The 22,804-nt window shown below is 35.7% G+C and overlaps 1 long non-coding RNA gene across 2 annotated transcripts in view; it reads left to right on the top strand.

Annotated features, from left to right (window-relative positions):
• Positions 1 to 21,952, top strand: part of LOC112679167 (uncharacterized) — a 115,094-nt gene extending 93,142 nt beyond the window's left edge. Inside the window, exons 3-4 of one of the 2 annotated variants that reach the window (XR_007408015.1) lie at positions 15,564 to 17,420; positions 18,670 to 21,952. This is a non-coding gene — a long non-coding RNA (uncharacterized LOC112679167). The remainder of the gene's footprint in view (positions 1 to 15,563; positions 17,421 to 18,669) is intronic. The other variant, XR_003148151.3, reaches the window with a different exon arrangement.
• The last annotated feature ends 852 nt before the right edge of the window (positions 21,953 to 22,804 follow it).

Raw genomic sequence — 22,804 nt, 5'->3', positions numbered from 1 at the left:
TGATTATCTACTGAGAGCAGCTGTGAAGTATTTAAGACTGACTAGAATGCAACCGACTGACATCATTAGCCCTGATAAGGTCACTTTTGATGAGTGACCAAATCATCTGTGATACCTTTCCTAGTCTATGAGATTTTCTGGTTGAAGATAATAAAAAAGCTACTTAGGTAGATGTTGTGGGAAGGCAACCTTAACCTTTTGGTGATAAACTTTTGCAATATTTTGTTATGTCAGTATGGAGCAGGACAGAGTTCAGTAATAGAGATGAATTTTTTTTTTTTAGAGATGAAATTCTTAAATTCATGTGCATTCCAGGTACCAATTTATAATCAGAAAATTGATGTAAACCTTTAATAGTGCTTGTATAGGCATAAATGGGAATACCTTTGGTCAGGAAACATAGGAGTTTCTAAAATTTTGCTAGTTTTAGAGTAAGGATGCCATTAGTTCTTCCAACTTTCCAAAGATTGTGGGTGGTAAAACCATGGTATTTTTTTGGCTATCCAAGAACAATTCCCTTAAGTTTTGTGCCTTGGCCATTTGATATAAAAATTAATATTCCCCAGGTTGAAAATACAAAACCAAAAAAAAAAAGAAAATACAAAACCAAGCATCTTTTCAGTGACTATATGAAAAGTACTTCAATCCATCCCCAAAATAGATAACCAAAACATATTCAAGTTCCATAGAAGAGAAAGCTGGATAAAATTCACCTGGGTATGTTCAAGGGGAGGACTCAAGATACCTGGCCATGACCTATTTTTGTAGTTTTTCTAGGGTGACAGTTGATCCGTGACTTGAAAGTGACCTCAGCTTTTTAAAAAATATTATTTCTCCACCAGTGTTAATGTAATGTGTCTATACCATGATGAGTATTATGAAGAAATCTAATCAACTATTCCCGCCAAGTAACCATCTTGAGTACCATCTTTCTTTTTCCATTCTTCCATGTCAAAATTAAGGGGCAAATTTTATATTTTTAATGGCTTCTGAATCCTTCCACAGATTTATCCTGAGGTTTATTTAGCATCATAGCTTTGGTTAAGCCTGTTTATTTATGGGAAATGGCTGACAGATCATTATGCTAGTTGCTTTTTTTATTTTATTTTATTTATGTATTCATGAGAGACAGAGGCAGAGAGAGAGAGAGAAGCAGGCTCCATGCAGGCAGCCCAACGCAAGACTCGATCCTGGGTCTTCAGGATCACACCCTGGGCTGAAGGCAGGTGCTAAACTGCTGAGCCACCCAGGCTGACCTCCCATAGCTTTTATACTATTTCTCTCTATAGGGGCCTCAACCCTCATAATAGTTACCTCTATAGGAACTTAAAGTGCATCTAAAAGTTCTATAGCTTATTGGCCATTTTTGAGAATTCTAACAATCATGAAAACCTTTCCAAAGCATCCCCAAATCATTTATTACTGTAAAAACATATGTACTGAGTATAAGTTTACTCTGATATTTTTGCTACTTGACAAGCTCTAGTAATTGCACTGGGACCAATTTTCCTTATGTACAGCAGTATGCTCTAAAGAAGGTCTTAAATCAGTGATAGCATATTCTTCTTGATAAACTCAAGTTTTACTTTTGAAATATAAATCCATTAACAATAATATTAGGTTAGGGTTCTCAATGGTAGTCCCTAATAAATCTGAACAAGGTAGGGAAAGTTTCCTAATTGAGGTTACACAAAATCCTCTTCTGGGAGGTGTAAAAAAGTGGCAGGGTTCAGGGTGCTAGAGTGGTGAATACTGGTGTGAGAAAGAAACTTAGAAGAGGTTAATCAACTGGCTGAAAAATGTTGTGTTCTTAGTCTACTTCATAGAAGTATTCAGTACAAATTATTAAGTGGCAGTATTTCCCTAAGACAAGATGGATATGCCTTTACTAAATCCTTATCCTTGACCTGGTTGTAAGTAACAGTTTTTATTTTTAGAGCAGTTTCATGTTTACAAAATTGAGAGGAAGGTACAGAGATTTCCCATATAATTTCTGCTCCTTCTCATGCATAGTTTCTGCCATTATAAACATCAATCACCAGAATGGTTACATATTTTACCAAGGATGAACTTACACTGACACATTATAATCACCCAGAGTCCATAGTTTGCCTTAGTTTATTCTTGGTGTTGTGCATTTGTTGGACAAATGTATAATGACTTATATTTATCATTATAATATCATACAGAATATGTTCACTGCCCTAAAATTTCTCTGTGCTATGCCTATTCATTCCTCACCCCTCCCCCCCACCACCACCATGGGCAACTGCTGGTCTTTTTACCATTTCCAGAGTGTTGCTTTTCCAGAATATTATAAAATTTGAATCACACCGTATATAGCCTTTTACCTTAACTTAGTTCACTTAAAGATTTTTCCATGTCTTTTCACACCTTAACTCATTTCTTCCTAGTGCTGAAGAACATTTTATTGTACAGTTGTACCACAGTTTATCCATTCGCTTACTGAAGGACATCATCATTGCTTCTAAGTTTTGGCAATTATGAATAAGGCTTCTATAAACCCTGTGTAGGTTTCTCTGTATTCTACTCCTTTGGGTAAATACCAACGAGTGTGATTGCTTGTATGGTAAGAGTTTAGTTTTTGTGAGAAACGGCCAAATTCTCTAGAAAATGGCTGTATTATTTGTCATTTCCACCAGCAATAGCTGAAAGTTTCTGCTGTTCCACATCCTTACAAGCACTTGATGTTGTCAGTCTTCTAGTTTTGGCTATACTAATAGGTGTATAGTGGTATCTGGCTGTTTTAATTTGCATTTCTGAAGATAAATGATATATATCAAATAAGCTTATAAAAATATATTTCATATCTTCTTTGGTGAAGTATCTCTAAAAATATTTTGCCTGTTTTTAAATTGGGCTTTTTTTTTTAAGATTTTATTTACTTATTTGAGAGAAAACTAGAGAAAGAGCATGGGCAGAGGGGGAAGGTGAGAAAGAGAGGAGCAGACTTCTCCCTAAGCAGGGAGGCCAATGTGGGACTTGTTCCCAGGACCCCGGGATCATGACCTGACCCAAAGGCAAACACTTAACAGACTGAGCCACCCCTCATTGGGTTATTGTTGAATTTTATCAGATAGATCTTTTAAAATATTTTTCCCCCAATCTGTGACTAGTCTTTTCATTCTCTTGACAATGTCTTTCACATAGAAGTTTTCAATTTCAGCTTATCAATTATTTCTTTGATGGATTGTGTCTTTGCTGTCTGTTGTACCTAAAAAGACATCATCATACCCATGGTCATCCATGATTTCTACTATGTTATCTTCAGGGGTTTTAGAATTTGGCATTGTAATTTAGGCCTATGATCTATTTTGAATTAATTTTTGTGAATAATGTAAGGTCTGTACTGAGATTTTTTTTTTCTTTCATTGGATATCCAATTATTCCAGCCCCATTTATTGAAGAGACTTTTTTTTCCCCACATGTATTGCTTTTGCTTCTTTGTCATAGATCAATTGACTATATTTCTGGGGATCCATTTCTGGGCTTTCTATCCTGTTCCATTGATTAATTTGTGTATTCTTTCATCAATACCACACTGACCTTATTACCATAGCTTTAGAGTTAAGTTTTGACTTTGGGTAGTGTCATTCTTCCAACTTTGTTCTTCTCCTTCAAAATTAGATTGGTTATTCTGAGTCTTTTGCCTTTCCATATAAACTTTTGGATGAGCTTGTTGCTATCCATAAATAGTTTTTTGATATTTTTACCAGGATTGTATCAAATCCATATAGACCAAGGCAGAAGGAACTGATACCTTCCTCTTGAGTCTTCCTATCCATGCCCCTGGAAGATCTATTTAGCTTTTCTTTGATTTCATTCATTAAGGTTTTGCAGTTTTCCTTATACATATCTTGTACATATTTCCTTAGATTTATACCTAATATTTAATACAATAAATAAGCACCCCCCCACACCAGAATTGTTTTTCATTTCAAATATCACTTGTTCATTACTGGTATATAGGAAATCAACTGACTTTTATATATTAACTTTGTATTCTGCAACCTTGTTATAATCATTAATGTGTTTTGGGAGCTTTTTGATCAGTTCCCTTGGATTTTCTACATAGATGATCATGTCTTCTGTGAACAAGTAAGGTGTTAAGTCTTCCATCACAGCCCGTTTTCCAACCCACTTACCTTTTATTTCCTTGTCTTACTGCATCAGCAATAGGTTTTTGATGGTTCCCATCAAGATAAAACCTTAATGTTTGTCCAGATCACTCATGTGCAAATAGTAACACCTAGAAAAGAGGCTGTTGAAGAGTTTTCTTGTGTTTCAGAAGCCTGTTTTCATTGGGCTCTCAAAGGAGATTATTTCTTAGTGAGAACTCAGTCAACTCATAAAGAGTCACAATCTCAGAAATGTTAAATCTAAAAGTACTCTTGATTTCATTTTCAAGGAATCTGAGATAAGCTTATAGAGTCTTTAGCATATCAAAAGAATTTGTTTTTCACCCCTTAGATAAGTTATGCCCTAATAATCAATTGTGTTTTAGCAAAACTGTAACTTTGTCTTGGAATATTCTCTTTCTGCTAAAACAAAGCAAGTGGAATCCTTTAAGAGGCTCACTTGTTCTCTGAACAAATTAGAATATCAAGACCAAATGACAAGAAAAGTTTATCTTTTTTTTATTTATTTATTCATGAGAGACCAAGAGAGAGAGAGGTAGAGACAGAGGGAGAAGCAGGCTCCATGCAGGGAGCCCGATGTGGGACTTGATCCCAGGTCTCCAGGATCACGCCCTGAGCCAAAGGCAGACGCTCAACCACTGAGCCACCCAGGCGTCCCTCTTTTTAGTTTTTATTGAAGAATGGGAATGTACTTTACTTAACCCTCAGGTGTGACTGACCAGGTATATTATTGTACCTTTCCAAAGGTATTGACTGTTTCTGATCCAGAGGCACACTGAAAAAAATAGAGGAAAGAATCATTAAAGTGAAGCATTTAGTGCATGTCAATGTGGTAAATCAGAACCATCAGATCTGAATCCCATTCTGCCCTGGGTTCCTCACTATGTAGTCTCAGTTCAGTACCTCAGTTTTGTTAGTGGTAACAATTTGTTTGTGATTGGTCCCTATTGTTGATGGAATCAGATCATTCCTTTTCATCTACCTTTGCTCTCCTTTGTGCTGTGTTGTCTAAAAGTATGTTGTCATAAAAAAAAGAATCACAGGGTAGAACATAGGTATAGGTCCTAGCAACTTGTCCTTTGAGCTTGCTTCACAGACTGGTGAGTCTGAGGTTTTCACAAGCATCCATTTGGACAAACTATGCTCTGGGTCACCAAAAAAATGAAATTCTCCTTCCATCTTGATTATTTTGTTTTGATAGAGGGAGGAATCTCCCCCACTATCAGTTTTCCATTCACCAAGAGATACTTTTAGTTTATGTTTTCAGAACTGGTTGACCATTAAATTCCCATGGTGACACAGACTCAACAAGGCACAAAGGTCTATTGTGGGTACTGCTCAAAGGCTGGACTCCATCTCAATGTGAAATACAGTTGCTATCTTGGTGGAACTTCTAGGAAAACTGTGGGAATAAACAAAGGCCACCCAAATTAGAACAGAGACTATTGATTCAGATCTTGTTAAATCAAGGGAGGCAGTCACCGTCACTTGCAATTGGCAGACTCAAAGGCAGGCAGGTGAGTGGGAAAGATTTATAGTGGAAAAGAAGGAAAGACTTCAGGAGTGCCTAATAGTGGGTTGTTGGCATGCAGGAGGTAGGCTAACTAGAAGGAAATGAGACACCTTACATGATTAGTTTGGGGAGTATATTTGGTTTTCTCTGGTTGGTCATGAGTTGGAAGTAGAAGTAAAAATTAGGGCAGCTAGCAGGCAGTGACAAATCCTGACCCTTCTGGGCTGATAGAGGTTGTGATTGGCTTCTTGGACTGTTGCTGCAGAAGATTGGAATCAACTATCACTGTCTGGCCATTGTCCATTTGTCTAATCAAAGATTTTATTTATTCATGAGAGAGACACACACAGATAGAGGCTGAGACACAGGCAGAGGGAGAAGCAGAGTCCATGCAGGGAGCCCGACATGGGACTCGATCCCAGGTCTCCAGGATCATGCCAAGCGCAGGAACTAAACCACTGAGCCACCCGAGCTGCCCAGTCTTTCAACTACTTATAACCTTTATGTGTTTCCCTCATAATTTAAAATCTTCAACATGTTTGTTTTCATATTTGTACAAGAGTCATTTTACCATTTTACTCTTTGTGATAATTATCTTTTAATAGTGTATTTCCCAAAAGATAATTTCAGTGACTCCCAGGTTCAGTCAGGATCTTGTGAAATGACACCCTATGTTTCTGCACCAGAAATGTATCTTTCATAGCTTCCTCTGCCTATAAAATGATGCTGAAACATGTTAATCATAGAATACCTTTGTATAACAGGATAACTCTTTCCTTTCTTTCCAGTGTCATCTTTTGACACACACCCATGCTTACCAAGTGAATTATTTGCCAATACTCTTAGAGTACTTGCTACCTCCAAAATGTTATGCAAATTCAAATATTCCTTTTTCCTAGAATGTAGTCCTCCTTCTATACAGGCAATCCATCTTGTCTTAATTTTAAGAATAAAACCATTCTGACCTCTACTTCCAGCTAGAATTAACCATGTTCCAATTTGTGTATATCACATGTGAATACATCTGCAAAGACAACCAACTGTTCAGAGCAGGTTCTCTTTTTCACATCTGTCTCTGAGATCTCCTTAAAGGACCAAAGTCTGAGTCTTAGTAACTTCCAGTGTGAGGCACAAGGTAGAAATTAAATGAAGGGAGGAAACTCTTGTGCTTGGTACCCCCACATCATGGCAAGAATTAACTGAAAATACAGATATCTTCCTAAGCACTGGTTAGAAATAACTGCACTAATAAAATAAAAACTGGAAGGTGAGAGAGGAGTTTTAAAGAGGGAGTAAGATATTAAGATAAAAAGATGAAAGCAAAAAAACAAAACAATTGTGTTGTACTTTACCATCTTTGTTATAGAATTAAAAAGGCATCTGGCTGTCTCTCCTATCATACTGGCTCCAGAACATTTCTACTTCTGTACTTATATATCCTGCGAGATTGTCATCTGTGGGTCAAAACACTTGCAATAGAATTTATTTTGTATTCTCTTTATAAGAATACTATCATTCAGTTCCATTGTGTTTCTGGAAGTATCTAGCCAAGTACTCCGTCTCAAACATTACCTCCATTCTACCTAAATTTCATAGTTTTCTATAGCCGGATGAACTATTTGCATGGCTTGTTTGCTTCTAATTTTTTTGAACAGCTATTTTGTGTTATATTAGCTGGGCTTTTTTGTTTGTTAACCAGAAAGGACATCCAGCAGTTTACCAAGTAGCCTTTTATTATGCCTTCACATATAGCCTTTAGCTCTGTGAATGGGTCTTAATCTTGTTAAAGATGCAGTGTGAATCAATATCTATTATTGATTACAAGTTGCATATTTGGGCTAGACAATGTTTAGAACTAGAGTTGTAAACATCTAGTTTTTAGCATTTAACAATATACTAATGTTTCAACTGAAACTGATAAAGAAGTGGAATAGCTACAAGTAGAGTTGTTAGTTTCCATATCAATATTCCTTATGAAACATTTTACCATAAGGCACCTGGGTGGCTCAGTGGTTGAGCCCTGCCTTTGGTTCATGGCATGATCCTGGGCTCCTGGATTGAGTCCTGCATTGGGCTCCTTACAGAGAGCCTGCTTCTCCCTCTGCCTGTGTCTCTGCCTCTCTCTCTGTGTCTCATGAATGAATAAATAAAATCTTTTTAAAAAGAAGCTTTACCATAAAATGTTAAAAAACAAAACAAAAAATAACCTCTAATTTTGCCAACTGTTTTTTTTTTTTCATTTCATGTAACCAAACTGAATTGTTGGCTCTTAGAAAAATATTTCAGATTCTTAGAAAAAAGTTAAATAAAATTAAATATAGCATGTAAACATATTGGCCAAGCCACCAGATGGTGATAAACGGTGTAATAATTATCTCATTTCCAAGTCTGCTCATTACCTGGGTGAATTAAGTCTCTTTATATATTATAAGTATCAGATACAGATTTGAAAGCTTAAGAAGAAATAAGGTTATAGTGGTGTAGGCGCATCTCTTGAAATTCAGCATCAGACATTTACCCAGTCATAGGAAGAGCTGAAAGTTACAAACCGAAAAGCTGCTGGACCCCTGGAGATATACTCTTTGCCCCTCTTAACTCATTTCTGGATTTCTGTATCTATATAGATTGACTTCTTGTATCTGTAGTCTGCACAGCCAAATCTGGGTGCTAGTGAATTCTAAGTTTACGTGTCATGGGCTCAGGTACATGAAAATGCTTGATTCTCTCTTGGTCCTGCTTCAACCAAGAGGGCTCTGGATTAGAGAAGCATAAGCCAGGTGCTTGTCCCTGGTCCTGTCAATTGTGACTGTTGGTTGTAGTTGCTGACAAAAAGGGGTGCTAAGAACCTGTGCTTGTTAAACTGAAGAGATGGTTAGAGTGTCTAGTTCAGGAAGATAATGGACATATAGCAACACACCAAAAGGTATGTAAAACACTGTTCCTCTCATGTAATTTCTGTACCTTTTCAACCCATCTAAAGACTCATGTTTTATTTTAGGTGTTTTTTAATATTCTTTTTAGATTATTTATTCATGAGAGACAGAAAGAGAGAGGCAGAGACATAGAAAGAAGGAGAAGCAGGCTCCATGCAGGGAGCCTAATGTGGGACTCAATCCCAGACTCCGGGATCATGCCCTGAGCCAAAGGCAGGTGCTCAACCACTGAGCCACCCCGGTGCCCCTTGGGTGTTTTAATATTAACATGATGTATGATGGCAGTGGACACATTTCATCCTAACACTTTGCTTACATTATAACGTTGTGCTAAATACTCTATAGGATCCAAATATTAATACGATCTCATTGCTTTTTAGTACATTATAGCTACTTTAGAAATATATACAGACAACATTCATTATAGAGGAATAAAAGTGTGCTAGGCATCACTGAAAAAGAAGGTGTACATTTTAGTTTGAAGGACTAGAAAGATCTTTCAACTTTCATTGCTCTTTACCCCTCAGTCACCTTTTTGGGTATTCTTGATCTCCCTTTCTCTTGAAGTGTGAGGTGAAGATTCCACCTATGTTTTTTGGTTTTTTTATTGTGTAGATCACCACACTTTATTCTTCACAGATGTTTCTCTGAGAACATTCCCTCCACATATCATCCCATCCTTAGGAGACCCAACTGCCACATCCACAGCCTCAAAAAGTCTTTCAGAGTGGCAATAATTTCCCCCTTTTTCCTTTTGTATCTTTAACAGTGAAGAAGGCAAGCATTTTGAGATGAGACACATTTGGAGGATGAATCAGATCCAGGTTTCACCTTGATAGCTCCCTAGGCTAAGAAAGGAAGGGGGACAGACTAAAAATATTTAGACACTGAAATGTACCACTTACTGATAACATTTGTCCCCTCGATGCCTGAGTAACCTGAGATGAATATAATGTGAAAGAAATTTAGTTCTTTACATAGGACTTAATTACATAGTATACAGTTCTGTTTAATTGGTAGTCTCTGGATGTTGGGGATCTGATAGGCAACTGGGTCTACCCAGATAGTCTCCTCTGTTCTTTCATCTAATGCATATTTAATGGATCCATTTCTATTTTATCTTAAAACTTCTGGTCACAAGCAGGGTTGAGTTCTTCTGAGAAGCTCATGAGAGTGATGTAATGAGGATGTGTTAGACAATGTACTAAATATCTCAGCAGTATTTGCTGTGGATTTGGTCTGGTTATTTGGTCACTTTCAAATGCTCACATGTACCCACATTTTTTCATTTACCTTTGCTGCAAATGGTGCCATTGAGTCTTAGAAAAATCCCTATCCAGCCTCAGAGATGAGGAGTCCAAACCCCAGCTTATTTAATACATGTATTCATTCAACAAATACGTGTCCCATTCTTTTCACATGCCAGGCACCATTTCACATAATGGGCAAATACTGGGAACAAAACAAGGCTCTTTTATGGAGCGAGTAAACAAACAGCATAGTTTCAGGGACTGTTAGTTTCTATGAAGAAGACAAAAACAGGATAATGTGATAAAGAGTAGAGAAGTGGTTCTTCTCCTCTTCCTAAGAGAAGGCAATAATATCAGAGCTGAGACTAAGTGTTAAGAAACCAGGTGAGGAAAGATCTTTTGAGAAGACAAAGAGTAAGTAGAAAGGCTCAGAATAAATCTTGCCTGCTGGAGGACATGAAGCTGGCCACGAGACTAGAACTTACAAGGTAAAGTTGGAGAGGAGCAAGGATCGGGTCTTGTAGGGTCCTGGGATGAGCACAGGCAAGGACAGTACAGGGACTAGGTGACAAAAGAGAAAAGGAAAATCTCTATCTAGTTTTAATACTCTACTATACAATTGAGAAAACATAAAATAAAATAAAAAAATAGTTTCTTTACCTAGCAGCCTAAAGTTTTAATGGGAGACACACACACAAAATACTCTAATAAAATGTTATTTGGGTAAATGGAGATGTACTATACACTGAGATTTCTAAGATCCTCAGAAGTGAATCAAAACTGTATTTACCCCTTATATATTTTGTAGTGTGTACCCAAAATGCAGGAACTTGAGACTTTATAAACTTATTCAGCTTTAGAGGAGACCATTTGAGTGAATATGAAATAGAATAACATAGAACTTTTTTTTTTTTAATCTTCTTTCTGAAGGTAGAGGGGCATAGGCTAAAAGCTAAATGGCTATGGACATCAGTCAAAAGTTTTGTAGACAGGAGTGATTTCCTTATATTTATTTATATATATATATATATGCTGGAAATAATTGCCATTAGAGAGAAAAGTTTGAGGAGATGGGAAAGAGAGGACAATTCATGGAATAGCATTTCTCTGAAGATAGCTGAAGATGAAATTAGTGCTCATCTGCCTTGGGGTACACCTAACTTTAACTGGAAGAGTGTGAAGACGAGTAAGTATAACATTAGAAAGGAGGAAACAAAGTCTCTTACTGTTTGTAAAGAAAGGAAAAGTTGAAAGTAGAGATTGATTAGAGTATGATGATCTTAACTTCCCACAGTAGATTATTTGGGGAAAACAAAAAATAACTAAAAGATAAGAAAGAGGATAGATAGCAGCTGATAATAAGGACCAGTGTTCCATAGAGACAAATGATGATGTGTACAAGGGACTTCAACAAGTTCAGTATTATCTGATGTGTGGGCAAGGAAGTGTGGGAGTGAGTGTATAGAAGCAAAGGACTTTATTGTGATGAGAGTCCTTTAAAAAAACCCTCTAATTCCTACGGTGAAAAAAAACAAGCTACTTCACTTATAAATAAGCCTCACTTTAATGGTATGTTCTTTGCTCAGGGCCAAAAAAAGACCTTAAGTCAAGAGTCAGCTGTAGTTTCTGAGGATGAAAGACTTGTAAAAAAAATTGTGTCCTGCTTGCTTTAAGCCCACTGGGACCCTCTCAGTCTTAGCATTCCCTATTAGCATTCCCTAGGTTGTTTTGAAGCACTCTAAAAACCTAGTTTGTGAACTCTGACTCTCCCCAGATGAGCATTGGGTAGATCTGATATGAGCACAGGATACAGAGGACTTTAGAGAAGCAGCAACACACTTGCTTATTTCCTGGTCCTACTGTTTCTGAGGCTTGATTTGCACTTTGCTTTTAGCAAATTGTACAAATGCAAATCCTGGGTACCAATTCTGTCAAACTACTAGTGTGAGGTCAATGTGTTAATGGGCCCACGCTTCCCTTCTTAACTGCTTTATCCCATGGCTTTTTACTTTCATAGGAAAAAAAGCACGCCAGCACTCCATATTCCAGGTTTGCCATATTTCTCAAATGGTAAATCTTTTCAAATTGTACAATGAAAAAATTTTCAATGTGAAATAATGGCCTACACATCTAACACTCAGTTTTTCTTTCATGCTACTAAAATGGCTTAATACAGGAGCAGCTGTGTCCTATTTAATTAAGGGATTTGTAGTCAAGTCTGTGTACCATAACTACAAATACAAAATCCATTTTACTCTTAATATTTGTGTCCTAGAATTTGAGTGCTAAATGCCCCAATTTACTTGCATTTGCTGCCCCCAGAAATGGCATTTCATTGTAATAGTAATACAACTGGGAACTTACATTTTGCTTCTCTACCTAGCCCTGTCTTGCTATCTGCTGGCCAACAAAGTAGTTAGTTGTAATTTCATACATGACAACTACTCAAAAACATGTGTTTAAAGGAAAGCTCTTGTAAGAAGAGCATACGAAAATCTTTTTAATTATAGATGTTCCTCATTCCTTTTCAGTCTTTATGCTACCAATTCTTTATAGAAACAGAATCGATTACCCTTTTGAATGATCCACATTCTCAATTTGTCAGTTTGTTCTTCTATCCCCTACATTTCCTATAAATTTAAGCATCATCTAGGCTAAAATCAGGGAAAAGTATTTTGGCAAGCATGCTGCAAATGTGTGTGAAGTACTTTGCACAGCATATTACTGGAAGAACAAAGGATAATTTCACCCCTTTTAGAAATAAAGATTTCAGTGGGTTCAACTGATGACAGTTGGTCGGTCTCCTTTAAAATCTGCTATCACCCTGTCCTTTTACAGTTTTACCCATTAATGATCATTATCTCTAAAAATCTGTGTACATAATTGCAACTAATATTAATCAAAACAGCTTATTTAAGGGATCCCTGGGTGGTGCAGCGGTTTGGCGCCTGCCTTTGGCCCAGGGCGCGATCCTGGAGACCCGGGATCGAATCCCACGTCTGGCTCCCGGTGCATGGAGCCTGCTTCTCCCTCTGCCTGGGTCTCTGCCTCGCTCTCTCTGTGTGTGACTATCATAAATAAATAAAAATTTTAAAAAAACAGCTTATTTAAAAATACTGCAAATGCACATCTGAAAGCTATAGAGGAGATAAGTTTTTTTTTTTTTTTTTCTCCAATTGGAGAAAGAGAAAGCATTAGCAGGGAGAGGGGCAAAGGGGGAGGACCAAGCAGATTCCCTGCTGAATGGAGAGCCTGATGCCTAGAACTCACTGCCAGGACCCTGAGATCATGACCTGAGCAAAGTGAGCCACTTTACCATCTGAGACTTCCAGACACCTCCATGTCTTTATTTTTAAATGAGAAGAGAAATTGTGGGAGGACAGAAAGGAAAAGTATTAAGCATTTCTTCACAGTTCCCTGGTTTCTCAGATCAGTAGTAGAGTAAAAACGAAAGCATTCTTATTCCCTCAAAATTTCCCATACGTCATGTAAAAGAAATGCAAAATGTAGTTTTAATTCTGTTGATCTAAGTCACAAAGATTGTTATAAGAAGTAAATGATTTATAAAGCAAGACTGTTAATTGTGAACAAGAAAATGTAGCGTGAATGAAAATATTTTAATGCTCTGTCGGGTTTGTTTTTTTTTTTACCTTTTGTTACATTATTTTAAAATACAGAGATCCTATAATATGAAAAGCTAAGAATTAATATTTAAAAAGAATAAGGGAAACATATAAAGAATAAAGCAGAAAAGGGTAAGAAATCAGAGTATCAGAGAGGGTATAAAAAAATCTGCTTTTTACTTTGAGGTTATACTTTTGGATTAAGACTGCCCAATTTGGTTGCGTTGGGACATCTGGAACAGACTTATTTTTTCTTAATTCCTTGGAGTTCAACCAGAAATGCATTGAAACTTTAGACTTAATTTATACTGAATGAAATCAATACCTGATTTTTTTTTTTTTATGAAACAGCCTAAAAAGGCAATAATTGTTCCTCTTGCCCCTCTTTCCCACTATAGTTCCCTCAGTCTCTCTTCTAGAACTTAGGCTTTCAACAGGTCATGCTGCATTGATCACTGTGTCAAGGTTCTCCAAAGAAATAGAACTATGAGGCTACATAGAGATTTATTATAAAGATTGGCTAATAAAATTATGGAAGCTGAGAAATCCCAGTATCTATAGTATGAAGGTCTGAAAACCTGGAGTGCAATATTCCAGCTCAAGACCAACACACAGAGAGCAAAATCTCTCTTGATCAACTTTTTTCTTGTGCTTAAGCTTTCACTGGCTTGGAAGAAGCCCCCATTTGGGGAAGGCAATCTGCTTTGTTCAGTCTTTTAATCGAAATGTTAATCACATCCAGAAACACTCTCATAGACACATCCAGGATAATGTTTATATATGTGAGCAGCACATGACCCACTCAGGCTGATGCATAAAATTAACCATCAGGATCAAACTTAAAGTCTCTGGCATTCTAGCTAGAAAAAACTGAGGAAAGGGCTGCATCCCCAAACAAAATAACAATAACAAAAGTGCTTAACTAAGGTCTTCCTTCAATAAACAACTATTTTGATGTCAAAGTGGTTGTCAGTTATTTTAAAGTATGAGGGAGTTTGGCCTTCAAAGAGAATAGAACAGCTTGCGTTGAAACATTTCAAGAGGGTTTCATGGAAGAAGAGACTTGAAAATGACTGAGGATTGAATTAACAGAGAAATGAACAAATCCTGCCTTATAATTGTGTTGTGTCCAGATCAGAGAACATGTTAACAAATGGCCCCAGTAAACAACACAATATGCCAGTGAATATTTTGTATTCCCAGTTCTCAGATTTGGTCTCTGAAGGAAAATTGGTTCATATTTACTGTCATATCTTTTTCATCAATTGCCTTGAACTCCTTCAAAGAAATGTACTATGGAAATAGAAGTAATTTCTATTCTGCCTCCATCATAAGTTTATCCATTTCTTTTTCTGTTCAGCTTGTCATTGGATGTGTCAAACTAAGGTTTAGCTCAAGTTCATGATCTGTGGCTAGATTTTTAAGAATAATACATTAGGTGAGACTGTTCAGATAGTGAAACTTTTTTCTTCCCTTTGACTTTCAGTCATATGAATCCATCAGAAGAATAATTTCCAGTAGGAAATGGACCTGAGAAATAGAATGTGTTGGCTATCTGGTAAACCCTTTTAATATATCTAAAAGGTCTTTATCTGAAAAATGTATATCTCAGTTTCTTAGGGTCAAAGGCGAGATCATGACTTTTGTTAGAGCAAATGTGTCAAGCATCAAAAGGCATACATGTGAGTCGTGTATGAAAGTAATAAATCCAAGTGTCTGTAGGTGCTATCTTCCATTGTATTCAACTACAGGTATACCTCCTTTTATTGCACTTCACAGATACTGTGATTTTTTAAGACTGAATGAAGGTTTATGTAACCCCGTGTTGAGCAAGTCCATCTGTGCCATTTTCCAACACCATTAACTCACTTCATGTCTCTGTGCCACATCTTGGTAATTAATATTTCAAAAATTTTGAGGTTATTGTATTTGTTAGGATGACCTGTGGTCTATTATCTTTTATGTTACTATTGTGATTGTTTTGGGACACTATGAACGATGCCCAAAAGATGGCAAACTTAATAAATGTCATGTGTGTCTGAGTGCTCCACTGACTGTCCCCTTGTCTCTCTTCCTCTCCTCAGGTCTTCCTATTTCCTGAGATGTAACAATTTGAAATCAGGTCCTTTCATAACCCTGCAGTGGCCTCTAAGTGTCAAAGTAAAAGGAAGAATTACACATCCCTTACTTTATAATCAAAAGCTAGAAATGAAAAAGCGTAGTGAAGAAGGCATATCTAAAGCTGAGAAAGACCAAAATCTAGGCATCTCATACCAAACAGCCACGATGTAAATATAACTAAAAGCTTTTGAGGCCAATTAAAAGTGCTACTCCAGTGAACTCAAGAATGATAAGAAAGTAAAACGGCCTGTTGCTGATATGAAGAATGTTACAGTGATCTGGATAGAAGATCAAACTAACCACACCATTCCTTTAAGCCAAAGCCTAATTCAGAGCAAAATCCTAACTCTCTTCTCTTCTGTGGAGAGGTGAAGAATCTGCAGAAGAAAAGTGGAAGCTAGCAGGAATTTGTTTGTGAGGTTTAAGGAAAGAAATCCGTCTCTGTAATGCAACAGTGAGGTGAAGCAGCAACTTATCCAAAAGATCTAGTGAAGGGAAGGTGGCCACAGTAAACATCTGATTTTCAATGTAGACAAAATAGCCTTCTCTTGGAAGATGTCATCTAGGGCTTTCATAGTTAGAGAGAAGACAACACCTGGCTTTAAAGCTTCCAAGGACAGGCTGACTCTTGTTAAGGGGGCTATGCAGCTGGCAAATTGAAGTTGAAACCATACCAAAAGTCCTAGAGCCCTTAAGATTTATGCTACAGCTATTCTTCATACCAATACTCCCACTCGTAATTCCCAAATAGAAATGGGACAACAAAGCCTGGATGACAGCACACCTGTTTAAGCCTACTGCTCAGAACAAAAGGAATCTTTTCAAGTTATTACTGCTCATTGAGATTGTATTTCATCACTCAAGAGCTTTGATGGAGATAAACAATGAAATGTTATTTTTATGCCTAAAGCAACATCCAGTTTTGCAGTCTGTGAATCAAGGAGTCATTTTGACTTCAAGTCTTAAGACAAACATTTCAGAAGGCTATAGTTGCCACATATAGCAACACCTTGATGGATTAGGTCAAAGTCAATTGAAAATCTAGAAAGAATTCATGATTTTAGATGCCATTAAAAACATTTGTAATTTATAGGGAGGGGTCAAAATGTCAACATAAACAGGAGTTTGGAAGAAGTTAATTCCAGCCCTTATAGATAACTTTGAGAGGCTCAATGCTTCAGTAGAGAAGCCATAGCAGATGTAGTGACAGCAAGACAACTAGAAGAGGAACCTCAAGATGTGACTGAATTGATGCAATCTCATAATATTTTCACATATGAAGAATTGCTGCTTGTGGATGAGCAAAGAAAGTGGTTTCTTGAGTTGCAGATTATGGAAATGACAAAGAATGAAGAATAGTACATAAATTTAGTTGATAAAGCATCTGCAGAGTTTGAGAGGAAAGACTTCAAATTTCAAAAAAGTTCTGTGCTAAAATGCTATCACACAGCATCACATGTTAAAAGAAGACTCAATCCATGTGACAAACTTCATTGTTGTCTTATTTTGAGAAACTGCCACAGCCACCCCAACCTTGAGCAACCACCACCCTGGTCAGTCAGCAGCCATCAACATCAAGGCAAAACCCTCTCCCAGCAAAAACATGACTTGCTAAAAGTTCAGATGATAGTATTTTTTTTTAGCAATAAAGTAGCAACATATGTACATTTTTTAAACATAGTGCTATTGAGCACTTAGTAGACTATAGTATAAACATAACCTTTATATACACTAGGAAACCAAAAAAAAGTCATTTGACTCATTTTATTGTCATTAATATTATTGTGGTGGTCTGGAACTCAACCCACAATAGCTCCAAGGTATGCCTTTATTTAATAAATATCAAGGAGTTTCTATATCATTACTATAATTTAAGGCATATAATGATTTTGCCAAATTTAAAGAATAGAATGATCACACATGAGAAATGTATTAATTAGTACTTAGTTTTCTTTGTTTTCAGTTTTATTAAACCTAAAACTTATGGAAAGAAGAAGTTTTATCTAATCAACTTTGAACTAGTTTTTGGTTTTTTGTTTTTTAAATTATTTTTGCTTTTGAAATTAAGCAGTGGCATTGACACAGATTTGTATTAAAATGAAAAAAAAAAAAAAAAAAAAAAAAGAAAAAAAATTGGTTTATATGAGCTCAAGATTAGTAATGGATGTGCAAAATATCCTAGACAAAATAAATGAACAATATTTGCTCTATTACTATATTAACTATTACTAGAACAATATTACTAAGAAAAACAGGCTAGACATAAACTCAATTTTAGGTCTCTTTTTCTAACACTCAGAAAAATTGAATAAAGAAATTGGAAGGCAGAATTTTAACTACTCGCCAACCTAGCTTTTGATAGAAACGAACACAAGGCATCTTAGTCACCAGCTAATCTTAAGATCTTAAAAATATTACCTCGGTAGAAATATACATAAACTTTCTAGATTACCCTTACCAGGGTTTCATTGTCTCAGGAAATAATTTTTGAAAAAGAAATCATGGGTTTTGGTTTCATCTTGTCATCTATACCCTCCATGAATATTGAGCAGAATAAGGCACAGCAAAAATGAACTGAAAAATATGGTATTAATTGGTTATCTCTGTACTTCTCTCAATGGTCATCTCTAGACTTGACCCAAAGGTTCCTAACTGTAGAATAAATAAGTACAGATGTACTGCTAAGTAGTTCCTGTAGTTTACATTTTTCTTTAGTCATTTTTGTCATTTTGGTTTACTGTATATGGGAATCATACTGCAGAGAGTATAGACTTTGGGAAAATCCGACTGTATTCAAATCCCTGATTGTTCCATTTTTGAATTGCCTTATCTGGGGAAAATTACCTACCTTTATTCACCTGTTTATTCTAGTTATACATGTTACTTAAGGCCTGAGCGCATTGTTCAAAATTAATGTTCACACACTTTATGACTATTTTTTATATTTGTGACTGTTGTCATCATCTTTTATATTCTTCTATTTTTCTTCAAAATAGTTTATATTCATGCACCCATTTTGATTACCTAATGCATTCATTTACTGTTCAATTATTTCAAAAACAATTATAGGTCTCCTTCTATGTGACAGCACCAAATCTTGAGAATACAAAAGGAACAAGATACAATCCCAGCTCTCAAGCAGTTTACAGTATGTTATGGAAAAGTAGAAGAAAAAACAAAACAAAAGATTCTATGTGTTACAATACATAATCGGAGTTCTTAGGAAAGAAAGTGAGAGGCTAATTGTAGTAGAGTATCTGTTTAGCTTTTTTTTGTTTTTAATGTTTGGAGAATGAAGAGTGTCCCTCAAATAGAAAACCGGGAAAGACAAGAAAAGGAAATGTTAAGCACAATGGACAGTTTATGCCCAGACACAGAGGTGTGAAATTTTAGCATATCCTTCCTAGCAACGAAACTCTCCAATCCACTGTAAAGCTATTGCTACTTAGCAGTATTTTTGGTTCCTTCATATATTCTGCATAGGACTTATAAAGTAATCATTTTATGTTGGTATCAATGTTGATTTTCTATCCACAGAGAACGGGTATCTGAAAGAACATTCCAGCTAATTTAAAACGCTTTGTTCTTTCTTAAGACCTCATATACATACATATAGTGTTTGAGTATAATTTTCTATGTTTTTAATATTATATGTAGGAATGAGCATAGTTTCATTACTTTAAGAATCATTTCTATTTTTTCATGGTATGCTTGTTCTCAAATGTTCCCCTTTTTCCCTTTTAGGTTTTGGTCCTGTTCTAATGCAATTGTAGGTATTCTCTACAGATTAAAATCAATTACAATTAATTCACAAGGCAAAATCCATGATGAGCAAAAGTATTAACTATGTTTAAAAAGTCCATTTTTTTCTTTGATTACTTGAATATTTTATAGTCAATACAGATTTTCCTTCATACAAATACTCACAATTCCCAAATATGAAATTCTAATACTAAATAAATGGAAATAGCAATAAAGATGGTGGTATACTTAAACTCAAACTTGAAATTAGTGCTATTAATTTTTTATTGCTGAAAAGAAAAAAAATTAATGAGTGTCTGCTTCAATGTAATGAATTTCATAAATATATGTACAGATTTCAATTTTATTTTGAGATGACATTTTAATGAGAAGTGTAAGTGAATTAGAGAAAATATATTAGTTACTAACTTTTGAAATAAGTTATTTGCAGAGCTTCTTGGGGGGGGTGTCAATAAAGAAGTTGCTGTGTGGATCATTTTCTGTAAAATATTCTGTGAAAACATCTTTGGATGATTTCAAAGGAGGATATACCATTTCAGGCAAAAGAGCTTCTGATGTTTTGCAGAATAGTTTTTTTCTACCAGACACTGCACCATATTGGGCAAAATGCATGGCAGCACTGTTATAGCAGAATGAAAGATGGCTTTACAAAGTTAATATTGTATGAGGCACATCTGGGAAGCTCAATCAGCTCCCTTCAGCTAGGGCCCTGATCCCAGGGTCCTGGGATCGAGCCTCAGAGTAAGGCTATCCTGCTCAGCATGGAGCTTGCTTCTCCCTCTCCTCTCCCTTTGTGCTCTCTCTTGCTATCTCTATCTCTCTCTCTCTCTCTCTCTCAAATAAATAAAATCTTTTTTAAATTAATATTGGAAAGGATCTAAAGGAACTATATTAAATAATATGATTGTGAGTATTCCTTCCCCATCAAGTTTCACTGAAATCAATGGTGCAGCCATCTTGTTCACTTTTATATATCCTTATGTATTTAATTTGAAATGTTAATACTCCACATAACCAATTTTACTGCATAATAAAAATGTTTTAATACTGTACTGAAAACTCAAACATGCTTAACAATTTATTTTTAAAATACTCTAAATTGATAATGTGCAAAACCCAGCAATTTTTAAGGTGACATGATTTGAAATAGTCATGGCATGCTACCATTTAAAAATACATTCTCTATGCTGTGTATTTGTTAAGTAAATCATAAGGTTTTTACATAGTACTAATGATTCACCCTGAGCACACTGTGAAAGTTCAATCATTAAACCATTCATTACCAGATGCCAAGAAGAAGTAGAAGCTAACCCTGCTGGAGCTCCAATCTTTGGCCAAAGCAGATTCCAAAAACAGTGAGAAATTAAAAGCTTTGCTGATTGGATTACTAAAACACCTAATGGTCAAAATAAACCTCAAAATCCAACTATTTTAGGTCACGAAAAGTCCACTCTTTAAAATATACATATATAATTCCAGAATTCCTATCATTTCTATTGTATTTTGAATCTTTTCCAAAATAACAATATTTATATTTCACTGTTTTGTTTAAAGGCATTCAGTTTGGTATGCTTTCACTGGTAATATGAAAGAGATAAGAGCAAAAAGGAAAAAGAGAGAGCGACAAGTATCATTGTCCTACATTTATAAATGGATGAAACACTCTAGTAACATCAATAATTTTATATTCATTACCCTTATGACTGTTAGGTGGGCATATATTTTACCATGTTCTGTAGTGACTAATTTTGGAAACTCAGAAGGCAGCCAGAGCTGCTTTGGTGTAACCTACAAAGTTTGGGAACCCTTATTGTACATTGCCAAGATAATGGCAGTGTTCTCTTGTGTGAGTTCTGAAGAGCCCTCATCTTCATAGAGCACTAATCCTGTGTGTTTTCCCTGGATAGCCTCACCTTCCATTCATCTCCACCAAATCCATTCCTGAACCAGAGAAGAGGCTGGCAATAGGAAATGAGCATGTGACTATTAGGGTATAAATACTGTGTCTGTGTGTGAGTGAGTGTGTGTGTGTGTGTGTGTGTGTGTAAATAAATACTGTGTGCTTTTGTTGTCCTATTACAATTTTTCACACATTATAAGTTTATGAAGTAAAGGCATTTTCACTGCCTCTTTCACCATTAAGAAAATTGAGCTTTAGAAAGAATGGTTATCCTCAGATTACCCAATTTTAAAAATTTAGGTCAGAAATTGAAACCCAAAGTCTCTGAGATGTCAGAGTCCTGGCTTTTAGTCTTTTTTCCTCCCTTAGATAACAGATTCCAAACATCTATATTAATGACTAAGCATGTCATCAAAAGTAAAATAACAATGTTTGGTATTTGGGCTTCTGCAATTAACTTGGGGCTTTTCAAAAAACAAAACTTAGTAGACTGGGTCAAATAAAACCAATGTACTAATGACAACACCATGTGAAGCCTTTTGAAAATCCTGTTTAAAACTGTGATCAAATTCCTAAAATGTAATGGATTAAAAACAAATAAAATATAACCTGCAGAGGTCATTTGAAAATCAAACTACTTCAGATTTGTCATACACAGGTGTCTTTTACAAGGATGGTATTCACGCTCAAAAGTCAAACTATGCTATAAATCAAAATAAAGGTTTTTTTTTTGCTTCTAAGTTTGTACTAGACTATATTTATTGCCAAAATTAAACTTGAGATATTACAATGGTAATAAAAATGTCATGTAGGATTTGCTTATGTACTTTTAAATGATATTAAAAGTGAGTTGTAAACTGGACTGCATAAAAGAAAAACGTGTATGGCTATTGATCTTCTTTAAATGAGAAGGTTTCACCATAGCTGTGGTAGGGAAGCTTGCCACAGAATGTAGACAGCTCGCTAATGTCCAAACTTAAAGTGGCCTATTTTTAGCAATTAGAGGGTTGAAATATTGTTTTCTTATCTTAGAATTCTATAGAATAGTATTGCAAAGGGCCATTTCAAATGATAAGTAGATTTTTGACCTTGAAATGCAGGTCGAATTGATAAGAAAGAGAAGAATAGGGTTCAATATGTATCTGAGGAATTGACACAACATGATGAAATAGGATAGAGACTACAGTGCCTAAACCTATGCTTTTCTCAACTGTCATAGAGGGGAAAAAATATTGAGTTGATCTCCCATATGTTTATGTGGACATAACTTAAGATGTCTTGGTCAATCTCAGTGAAGCTACAAGAGCATGATAATGGATATAGAGCAAAGCTGCTCAAATTAATTTTACCCTGATGGTGGCAAAAATAATGTTATGTGGATTATTTACTGCTACATTTTTTTTTATCATTTCATTATAAGTCATCATGATCTTTATCATTCTAAGTATGCAACAAAATATATTTGTACAAAAATAACTAGGTTTACTTTTAAAAGAAGAGGTAAAATGTGTGTTCCCAGCAAGTAGAGCAAATTCTAAACAA

Source organism: Canis lupus, chromosome 33, assembly GCF_003254725.2.
Source record: "Canis lupus dingo isolate Sandy chromosome 33, ASM325472v2, whole genome shotgun sequence".
Classification (NCBI taxonomy): Eukaryota; Metazoa; Chordata; class Mammalia; order Carnivora; family Canidae; genus Canis; species Canis lupus.
This window is presented reverse-complemented; position numbering and strand designations above follow the sequence as displayed.